Below are 12294 nucleotides of genomic sequence, written 5' to 3'. Positions count from 1 at the left end.
TTCAATTTGCTGACACATTTGAACAACACTCATATCACTGCGCCAATCATTTTCTGATAATAAAAATTTATCTCTTCAGAAAAAAATGGAAAGATCTTTTTTAAATTTTTCTTTTTAAGGGATAAGTTATTAAATCATGTAAACATATCAGTTTTTAAAATGTAATTGATAATATCAAAAAATCATTTACCTGATTCTTTAAGAGGAATCATTTTGTTGTGACTGTAAGAATTAAGGATATTGCAGCAAGATTATCTTCCCAAAACATTGTATACAAAGGAAACTGATTAGGTGTGTCTGATTAGGTAAACGAAATTTAAAGAAGTGATCAAAAGAATTTAGTTAGTTCAGTCTCCTCTCAGTTCACAATTTAATAGTATTCAAAACATTTAAAATTTTTTGTTACAATCACGTATTCTCGTGTGTCTACCTCCATTTTACAAAACTGTATTGGCATCACATGCAGCAACCCGGTAAACTTTAACTGATGGACAATTAATTTCTTTATAAATTGATTGATCAAAATCAAGATTTTTTAAAACATCAGAATAACTGAACTAAGTTAATGACTCTGTGTCAATCACAAGCATTTTGTCTTCTTTATCCTTATACGTTGCTGCAAAAAAAATTGAACGAGGTATCCACTTATTATCATGACTCATCCAATTAATGGTAACAATGTAATCCAAATTAGTTGCCCATTTGATGTGTAACTTTTCCATCGTAGCAAATAATAAACCAAAATTTTGTTCTGTTCTGTTTAGTCGAGCCGGTCTCTAATGAACTTGAGTTGGGAATATAAGTCAATTTATACTAAAGTTTTTGGTGATCGTTGGCGCTGTGTTTCTATAGTAAAAAATTTTTAAAAAATGCCTAGTTGTCTTGAATAAGGATCTCATTTTTTTTTATGAAACACATGTGGAAACATATCAAACAAAAAATTTTTTAGCCTTGTTTTGGGAACAACCGTTTTTATCATTCTTGACATTGATATTGAAGCAAATGTGGAAACATATCAAACAATAGTTTTTTAGCCTTGTATTGGGAACAGCCGTATCTACCACACCTGGAATTATCAAGGAATTTTTTTATACTGGAAAAATCAGGGAAATTTGTATAAAAACCTGGAAAAATCAGGGAATTTTAAAGAAAGGCTGGAAATTTTTTCTTAGATATTTTTTTAATTTCACTAATTTAAATTATTTCAAATTTTCTTAATTTAAATTATTTCATCCATTATACCCACATTTTTTAGATGGAAATGCTTTGGGGGTAATTTTTTTCTACTTTGAAAAAATGAGTCAAAATGTTTTTTGAATTTTTAACTTAATAAATTTCTCAAAAATTAGTTGGTTATAATGTAATAATAATAGATTTTATATTGAGCTCTTTTTGTGAAAGCTTTTGTACTACCATTCAAAGAAATCTGGAAATTATTTTTTCTCAGCAAACCAACCAATCACACATTTTTTTACAATCGCTAACAGCAATGTTTGTTGACAAATTGTTACAATTGTTGCATTAATGCTAATTTTTTTCTATTTCATTTTAATCTTTTATAACATATTTTAATTTTAAAAAAAAGGTTTTTTTAGAACTAACTATATATTAATATTTAATTTTACTGTTTAGTAGGTAAATATTGGATTGGCTTGCATTCCAGAGATATTTCCAAAACTATCCTTCCTTTTACCCTAAAAAGCTGACAAGGACTAAGGAATATGTAGGAAAAATATTAAATGATGTATAAACATAAAATAAATTTTTTCATATTTATATGTGTTTAGTCGGAAGAAGGAAAATGAAGCGTATTGTTTTAGTTGTGCGCTGTACAAGATTCTAGTTGTTAAAACAAAAACAATTAACTATGCTAAACTAAAAAACTGTTTGTTTAGATTTGAATTCTTTAAATGTTTTAATTTCACATAAAATCAAAAAAGTATAAAATTTAAGGAATTTCATCTAATTTCTTTTATAGAGTATAGAACAAAAAAATTAGACTATTTTACATTTGTGACATTTATTTTTGTATACTGAATCTCTTAAAATAATAATGCTAATTCCAAACAACATTATTTAAAATTTTGACTTGAGATATTGGTTTAAAGAAAATATGATCAATGAATTTTATAAAAATCACTGGTTATATAAAATACAGCATAGCTTTCTATTGAAATGTAATTACAGTGACTCACAAAAGTGTTGGTACACTTATGACTTTCAATGAAATAAGACTATCCATTAATTAAAAGAATAATTCAGAATGGATATTTAATAATAAAAAACATATTCTAATCTTAACAAAACTGTATGGAATATTTTAAAAACTAAGGAAAAGTTTATTTTTAAGAAATCAATCATCAAAAAGTAACAAAAACTTAATCCCACAAAAGTAATCGTGCACTTTCAAAAAAAAAAAAAAAAATACTCTGTGTCTTAGTAAATATTGTAATTTTTGGTTAAACTAACAATTAGTTGAGTTTCGTTTCGCATCTACAATAGCTTTTATAAATACATGTAACTATTTTTTTTTGTTGTTAATTATAAAATTTGTGGAAAAATTCACCAATTTGCAATTGAACGTTGTAAAAGATTTTATAAAAAATATTCCGCACAAATTTACATGTCTGTTAATTATTTTATGTTTTTTTGCACTTCAGATTTTATTTCGCTAATTGCACTCCAGGCTGTACAGTTGCAGATTCAATAAATTTAATCTATAATGAGTAAAAAAAAAAATCCTTCAATTTATATTGCGCAAAATTTGTCCAGGATATCTTGAAAAGAGCTACATGCTCTGCTCAGTCTATGCCTATTTAACAGAAAATTAATCATTTCCTTGCATGCTAGACAATGAGCATTCTGCAAACTAGTGAGCAAAGATTTCATATTGTTTTTAATATTGCCTTAGAATAAAATATCAGTATTTAAGTCATACTTTCAAAGTTCAAGGTGTGTAGCCAGATTTTTCAAAAAAAAAAAAAAAAAAAAGCACCCAAAAATATTTTTAATCAGTTTCCAAAAAAAATATATATATATATATATATAATTAGGATTTGAGCAGTAATAAGCTTAAAAATTAAGTAAGTGTAAAATAGGTGAATAGGAATAAGTGTGAGCACTGTAGGTGGAATGTAAGAAGTGAATATTAATTTAAGGCATGATAATTATTTTCAGCTAAACTATGATTTATAAATCAAAATCAAAGACAATTTGCTTGTTTAAAAATATCCAAATTTTACATGTATGTAAATTAGTTTTCTTATTTTTTAGCATTTGCAATGTACATTTGATCTTCAGACAGGATTCAGTCACTGAAAATTAGTAATTTAATATATTGCACAATAGCACTAAAAACTCAAAATATATTATAATTTTATAGACTTAATAAAATTCACCCTTCTGATATGAATATAGAAGGTGTGAATGCAAAGGAATAAAACAAAAAGTAGCTATGAATATTTTATTTGAATAAACATTTTAAAATTTAGTAAAACAAATTGGCACATTCTTAGGTGTCCAAGTCCAAAGAATTGGTCATGTCAATTATCTTAGGTTTTCGTCCTTCCCAATCAGTGGTTGTAGCAGACCTTCCTAAATTTTTCTGCAAGCTCTTGGCCTCAAAGCGTTCGAGAACTGTAGCTGGAAGCAAAACATTGAGTAACATTATAACATTTAAAAAATAAAAACTGAAAGACTAACAAAACACAATTTATTAATGAGTATATAACGAAACTTAGAGAACTAAATTGAATAAGGGCTTTGAGCAATGATTCTCAATCTTTTTTTTTTGTTGTTACGGCACACTTTTATTAAGTAATTGTGAAAACTATATACATTTACTAATACATAAACTAAATACATTTTTGTAAATATTATAACATACAAATTTTTCATGAAAAATAAGTAGGAAAAAATATTGAAAATACAAAATGTTACTCAAGGCTCCTAAATTTATTCTCATCTTGCAATTGCTCTGTGCAGTGACAACAAAATAAAATAGTCTGATGTCATAATTTATTTACTTATTTAAAAGCTAAAAGGCTGAGTAGAGCAAATTATACACCTATGTTGGTGGAATTGCAACACAATGAAAGAACTGTCTGACATTTATTCATTAAATTACTGATAGTGGTATAAATAAACAAGTGCACTCATTTTCTAAATAAATTCTAATCATTTACGAGAAGGCATTGAGAATAAGATAAAACAGTAACAAATTATCACATCAAAATATAAAATTTCTACTTGATATATATTGTAAATAGATATCAATATAAGATTAGACATTACAAAATTAATTTCTACACATTAATTTTAGAATGAATTACAGCTAAGTTATAATCTTATTTAATAAAAATCACACATAGACCTGTTGTGTTATATGGGTCATTCTCACGAAAACTGTCATTTATCAGTTCATAAAATCCCAAAAAAGTAAAGTGAATAAAAAGCTCTGAAACTTTTTATATTAATAGAAATATGTAATGGCATTATAAAGAAGGTATATATCCTATAAATTATACTTAATATTTAAATTAATTAATTTTTTAAATAATTAATTTATGATCAATTAATTTATAATAATTAATTAATTTAATAAATAAATTAATTGATTTAATAAATTAATTTATTTTTTAAACTAATTAATAAGTAAATTAATTATTTTCACTATTTAAAAAGTGAGGGAATGACACTAATAGTGAGGGAATAATATTTTATTTTAATACATGTTTTTATCTAAGTTACATCTACCTAAAGTTTGAAAATGATAACATACTAAGTATATCTAATATTTATTATAATTTAGTCTTATATATTTAATAGTTTTTACAGGTTTGGGAAATAAAATTGTCTGACACGATTGAACAAAAAAAAATTTAATAATATACTCATCTTGAATCATTCCCTCACTTTATACACTAGTGAGGGAATGACGAATTCAATGAAATTTAAAAATAACAGTTAGGCCTAATTAATTTCTGAAGTCAATCACATACAATTATATTCATACAAGAAAGCAACATATAATTATCCACTTTCTCGATGAAGTTGTATTTTATTTTACTCTAAAAAATGACATGAGGGAATGACAAACGTAAAAATTTTTACCTGGTTTGATTCATTCAAATTTATTCCACAGCAAAGCTTCTTTAAGTTGAAGATGGAAACATACTGCAATTTTGTTCTATGATGCCAGTTGTTAACTTCTGAAGTTTTTATTAAAATATTTTTATTCTAAGAAGATTGCAGGTGATAAGAACATTGTTGTGAGGGAATGACGCGAAACACTGGGGACAAAGTTTAAAATAGTGCTGTGTTAATATTTTTATCAGAAATTAAATTTAAAATTGATTTTCTGAATTCTATATTTCAGTATTCTGAAATAAAAAACACGAATTTGTAAAAAAAAAATTTTTTATTTCAGAAACAATTTTTTTCTTTTTTTAAATCAGCAGTGGGGACAAGTGAGGGAATGACATATTGGTATATTTTAATTACCTAAAATAAATAAAAAATAAAAATTGATAATTTTATTTTTATTCTTCTGTTAGCTTGCATTCTGAAGGACACTTTCCCTGAATTTTTTTTTTCGTAAGCTGTAAAACAAAGATAAAATATACTGGGGACATGAAAATGACTGTTTTTGTGAGAATGACCCATATACAGGGTTGCAAAAAACCAACCCACCCTAAAGTGGGTTTTTCTAAGATTGATTTCTTTTTTTATTCTCTGTTATATTAAAGAGCTATTCTATTGAAATATATATGTAGTTTAGCCTAAAAAAAATTAACCTTTAGTGAAGAAGCTAATTGTGTTGGAGACTGGAGAGTCACCTTGCTGGCTAGATTTGACTGTATGGCCATTGATTCGCTTTCTATGCAAATAAAAAAAATTTCCTCAAATATTTTTTATGATTAAAATATAAATAAAAAGAAATTCTGTGTTAAAATATGTTTCAAATGTGTGATGTATGTGACTACATATAAAATTTTGCATCGTGATGTCAGAAGAAACTTTTTTCAGACTTTCACATCAATTTATTTGTATCAATTATTTATATGAAGTCAATTTATAAAATTAAACTTCCTTATTAATATTAAAATAAAGCACTTATACTTGCCCTCTCTTTTGAAAAAAAAAACCCCATAAAAACATGTACAACCCAGAAAAGCCCAATAAAACCCACCTGGGTTGGGTTTTTCTACAAAAACCCGGGGTTTTTGCAACCCTGGTTATATATATTTATATATACCATGTTTATATATATATACCTGGTCTGTCTAGGTTTTTCTGAAAGGTACCCCTTTTGTGAAAAATTTAGACATAATTTGTGAAAATTAAAAAATCAACACAAAAATATGGATTTATCATTTCTTACGAGACACAAAAATAAAATTTTAAGAAAAGGATTTGCTGAAACTGTATATAATTTTATTCAATTATATGTAATTTTAATTTCACTTTCTATTAATTTTATTATAAAAACATGGAAGACCATTGAGTATTTATTTCAGTTTTTTATTAAAGTCAAATGAAATTTTAGTTTTTACTGATTATAAATATTTACTGATTAAGATATATATATGTTTAGTAAATATATGCACGTGAAAACGAAAAAATTAATAAACTTGTTCCTTTTATATTACTGTATTTATATTTTATAATGCTTGGGTTAAAAATTGTGAAACGTTATGTATTTAACAGTAAAGAAAATTCAAATATGTATTAGTAATAACGCGTTATTTAAACTTAATATAAAATACATATAATAAAATTAAAATAACTTTTCAGATTTATTTCTATTTTTAAGCTTATACAACACTTTTTAATAAATAAAAATATTTATACAGTAAAACTTAAAGTTTATGACCACAAAATGAAAAAACCCAATTTCCCCCGGGTTTTTTCAATAAAACCCAGACGGGTTGGGTTTTTTCGAAGCCTGAAAAACAATAAAATATTTAATTAGAAAAGCTTTGACCAATATTCTCTAATCACAATCTTAGAAACTTATGCGCTCTTATCCAAATTATACTTCAGTTATTTTAAAGATTAACACATTTTGATATTATTTTTGATAATTAAATTTCCCTTTTTAATCTATAAATTTTTTTTATTATTTTCAGCAAACAAAATATTCTTTAAAGAAGTTTTAATAAACATGGAATTATTTTCTTGAATTTTTGCTTGATAAGACTTTATTTTCGAATCAGTTTCCCTCCCCCTTTTAGCGCTCATCACACTATCGTAGTCAGTGATGCTTGACTTCGGTGATCTGCTGGGAACCGTGTCTTAACGATCAGTCCACTGCGGGACGCACTCTTGCACTAAGAAAATTACACTGAGTAAAATTAAAACTGTTTGAAAAACATCACGTTCCTAAGAAATCATTTCAAAGTTAATGGCAGTAACCTCTGACAACCAAAATCCTCCATTAAGGATAATTTTACTGAGATTTTGAGACTTGTTGCTTCTGAGAGGTTTTGCTTTATATAATAAAAAAATATGGATTAAGAATAATATTAAGCTTGATATTTTGTAAACCTAATCTGCTCCACAAAAATATATCAATAATTTTCATTTGGTTGTGGTATAACTAATCCTATTAGTGTGTAGCTTTGACAACTATGCGCACTGGCAATGATCATTTTCAGTTTTCACTTTAATTTTGAAGTTAAATATGCATTGCCATGAATTAGTACAGATAATCATCTGTAGAAAAAAAAAAAAAAAAGGTGTGAGCTAAAATGTTAAATTTATATTTTAAAATTATGTTAGTATCTTGTAAAAGTACTAATATTATAAGTGTCAACCTACCTCTATTTTGCCATTCACACAATATTTTTCAATGATGTGTTGCTGTAATTTACATAAATCTTGGTTTATTTCAACACCAATTATCTTTCTAGCATTGCTACAGTAATAGGCCTAGGAGGAAAAAATGTAATCACTTACCAAATAAAGCAAATAGAGAAAAAAAATAACAGCAATAAATTTTTTCCAGCTCGTAATAAGTTAAAAAAATAAATACAAAAGTGGAGATTTATCATTAGGTTCCATTGACCTGCAGGAGTAAACAAGAAAGCAATTTACAAGGAGCCAACGTTAAAAATAAAATAGAATGCTGAAAATTGAGTCAAAGTTAAGTTTTCTCATGAAATCTAACATTACAGAATGTTTCATCAAGACTAAATTTAGTTTCTTATAGCTTACAACTTTATTTGGTAATAAAAAAAACACTGCAAAATTTTTTAAAAAAATTTAAGAAACAATCAAGTATTTATTAGCTGTTAAGTTATAAATACAGTTGAATGAGATGCACCATAGTTATAAAAGTACATTTCATAATTAAACCTTTCAGTAAAAAAGGATTTAAAAGTAAAAAAAAACATATGCACTTAAAATAGAAAATTTTGTAAAAAGATTAATGTTTCATTAGAGATTTTTTGAAAGTAACACAAAATTTTTGTAAATGAAGAAGAGTTTAGATTCCCAGAATAAATTAGAACAGTGGTCACCAAATGGTTGTTAAAGAAGGATAATTTTTTAATAAGAATGAGTTAATGAATGATAATTTTTGCTTTTTTCAGCGTTCCCACCTTCCCATTAATGTGAAGTAACATTGATTGAATAATATTATTCTTTTAAAATAAATTGTAATTCATCGTAATCATCATTAATTTCTTTTTATATTTGGTTACCATATGAAATAAAAACTGGATTGATAATATATAGTTTGTTTATTTGAAACCCTGTCATCTTGAATAATTTTTCATTATTATAGTACAGATTTTAAAAATTGCTGAAATTTGCAATTTTATTTTGGAAGAAGGAAATTAAAAAACACACTCTAGACACAATTGAGACACTTTCCCTTTCTCCAAAATGAGATGTATGAGATTAAATATTTTCTGCTTGGTGATTCATGAGGAATAAAAGATAAGCAACTGCTGAAATAGAATATTGTTAAAAATAAACAAAAAAAAATGTCTTTTTTAAAAAAAAGCTATCTAAAAAAATTAATAAAATTATACTATAAAATTTTATTCTGTAAACATTCTTATACCTGCAACGTTAAACATACAGCACAGTGACCTTATAAATAAAAATATTCCATAAAGTTTAAGTAATGAGAATAATAATATTAATTATTTTACTTATTTTAATATATAGGTGCTTTAAAAATAAATTTAAATTAAATAAATAACCGATCATTAACACTAAACGAAACAGTAGTTAAACATATATAGTAAGACACTTAAATTATATTTATTAACTGTATGAGCAATTGTTGATTCTAATATACAGTACAGAACCCGTTATCCGGAAATCAGAAAACCGGAAAACCAAAAAACCGGAACGAAATTCGATAAATTTTCCCACCATTATAAAAAAAAATTTTTTTTTTCCTTATAAAATTTTAGGATTTTTCGTTCTTTTTTGAAAGATGTTTACTTTAGGGCAATTCCATATGTGACGGAATGACATTTTGACTTGCATGATGACAATTAATTGAAGTTTCTATGCATCTAATTTAAAATAAACATGATTTTTTCTCATGCATATCATTATTATTGGTATAATGTGATTCATAAACTAAAAAAAAAGAATTTTGTATTTTTTTATTTTTAATTTTATGAACTTTTTACTTGTGTGACGGAATGACATTTTGGCAACCAAGCTTTCGGCATGCCGCTTAGAACTGGTAGTTTCTGTGAATTTTGCAACTATTATTTTCCTGAACTATTTTTTACTTTTAGTATAATGTGTAAGCAATGTAAATTGTGAATTTGGAAAATTAACCTCAGGTTGGTTAGCAGTTATTAACATCTATTTGCTGTGACGGAATGACCGTGACGGAATGACAAAAAGTTTAGTGGAAGAAAGTCTTCATTTAAAAAAAGTTTTATTAATATGTAAATGATAAACAGAATGTAACAGATAAACAGAATTAATATTTACGTAAGAATCAGTTGAAATTTCAACAATTTGAAAATTAGGCTGTCTCAGAAGAGGTTTTATATCTAACTTGCCAATGTCACATCTTATCTTCGTTCTCAGGAAATTTATGCATAAATCAATTTTTGTCCCATGTTCTTTAAATACTTTAACATCTAAATCATCTTTGTTTATCAAAGTAATTTACACTGCATATAAATGTGCCTTCTTTTTTTTCGCAGTATGGGACAATGATTAAAGAGCCGACCGCATACTCCTCAATCATATTTTCCATTTCCTCTTCAAAACAGTGGCTTTTCAAATCATACACTTGGTTTTGGTTAAAATTAGAAAGCATTCCAATTTTGATGATTCGCTTCTCAACTACATGAGCATCTAGTGCAGGTCTCTTGTTCCTGGCAATGCTAATGTAGCAAGTGTCTTTTGCCCTCTCTTAAATAGAATAGCTGGACAAAAACAAAACTTCAACGATTTGTTGCTTCGACTTTATGAAATCATAAAATTCTTTTACATATTATGTGCCGTTTTAGAGCAGCCAACATCTTGTTTGGCCTTTTAGAACAACATCACAATTACATGGTATTTATAGGTGCATGTGCTGTGAGGTATTAATGAAATACACTTAACAAAAATAAGAATAAGAACAAAAATGAGATAAGACGCACTTTACATCAATATATGCTTCTTTATGAAAAGCCTCTTTTAAGGCCATAAGTATATATATTGCGTCTGCACTCTTCGTTACTCTGTCAGAGTTTGTATTATGATTGAATCCTTCATACTTGGGGGCTTGTAACTAACATCATCTTGACAGTAAAAATTTTTAACCAAATTAAACAGCTCATCAACATTACTTTTCTCACTTAGTTTCTTTTGAGTTCGATGTTAAATACTTCTCAAATAAAGACTGAATTAATTTTTTTACCTCTATTGGTGATTTTGGAAGTGAGTGTACAATTTTTTTTATGGTGAGTGTAAAATTTTTTTTATTGGCTTTACCAAGACTCTGCAGGAATTTGTATAGGGAATTTAAATTATTTGTATGTGAAGAGATTGGTAGAATTTGATTTTTTCTTTGTTTACACAATCTCTGCACAACAGCGTTTGCACTTCTGAGTTTTTTAAGTCCAACTTTTGTCGCGGAAGCTTTCTTCTCTGCCTTTCTTTCTCTGTTTTTTTTCTTCATCATATCATGGGCATCTTGGTCTTTTTCAACATTTTATCTGTCTTTCAACAGCTGTTTTAGCCATTAGGTTAATTGAAAAAAAAAATAATTCCCTAGTTTTTAACTAAGCTTCTCAAGGACTCGTTTTGTCATTCCATCGCCGAAGATGTGTCATTCCGTCACGCTAATTATTGGAAGTTAATAATCAAATGCATAGAATTTTACAATTTCTCATTGATTCTTATGCCACATCAGCTTTATATTCCAAAATATACACATTTTCATTCAAAAACGCAGTTGCTATTTAAAAAAATATACTAAAACATGTGACGGAATGACACAAAAAAAAGTTACTTTTATTTAATATATTAAACTTAAAATGACTTAAAGGCTATGTTTTAAATGTTTAAATTTTGTACTATATGCATATTTTTATCAAAATATTGCAAAAGAAAGATACATTTCTTTTATTTTATAAGTATTTTTCAAGAAAACAATTTGAGCACAAATGTGAAGAATTCACTTGTCAGCCATGTGATTACTTTAGAATGCTGCCAGATTCAAAAAACTTAAAATTATCAAAAATTTAACAGTAATATGTAGACTTTGGCTATTTTTGAACATATTTTTAAAATTAAAATATGCAATTCATAAAAAAAAAATTTCACTTAAAAGTTGACAATTTCGTGGAATTGCCCTTTACCATCATTTTGGAAATAATCATTAGTGTATTGCTCCATCGTTTTTTCTTCTTTTTAAGATTATTTCCACACAAAAATTTTTTTTTAGTTGTGTTTAACAATAAAAAAAAACGGCTTTTTGTAGCGATTCAGAAAACCGGAAAAATCAGTTATCCGGAATAGCGATGGTCCCGATCGTTCCGGATAATTGGTTCCCTACTGTAAAATACAAGCATTAAAAATGTATATCATGCAAAATATAAAAAAACAACAGTGTATATATGTATACATGTAAAGGGTGATTATAAAAAAATTTGCAAACCTATGACCCTCTAGAGAGCATACTGTTTGAAAAAGATAAAATTTTGTAAATAGGTATTTTGATCCACACACTCAAGAATGATGTCATATACCTAAATAGATCATAATACCTTCATAATTTTTTTTATTTTCTTCACTCAGATGGTATAGTCTCCAGAGGCTCAT

The 12294-nt window shown here is 26.4% G+C and overlaps 1 pseudogene across 1 annotated transcript in view; it reads right to left on the bottom strand.

The window, feature by feature from the left end:
• Window positions 1-3449: 3449 nt before the first annotated feature.
• LOC147813916 (uncharacterized) overlaps window positions 3450-12294 on the bottom strand; it is a 20054-nt pseudogene continuing 11209 nt past the window's right edge. Inside the window, exons 5-6 of the transcript XR_015432615.1 lie at window positions 7822-7932; window positions 3450-3642 (exon numbers count right to left, since the gene is read on the bottom strand). The product of XR_015432615.1 is annotated as an uncharacterized LOC147813916 (transcript). The remainder of the gene's footprint in view (window positions 3643-7821; window positions 7933-12294) is intronic.

This window comes from Parasteatoda tepidariorum, chromosome 3 (genome assembly GCF_982258835.1).
Source record: "Parasteatoda tepidariorum strain Cologne lab strain chromosome 3, Ptep-v5.0, whole genome shotgun sequence".
Taxonomy (NCBI): Eukaryota; Metazoa; Arthropoda; class Arachnida; order Araneae; family Theridiidae; genus Parasteatoda; species Parasteatoda tepidariorum.
The sequence above is the reverse complement of the archived record's forward strand: the minus strand, read 5'-3'. Positions and strand labels throughout refer to the sequence as shown.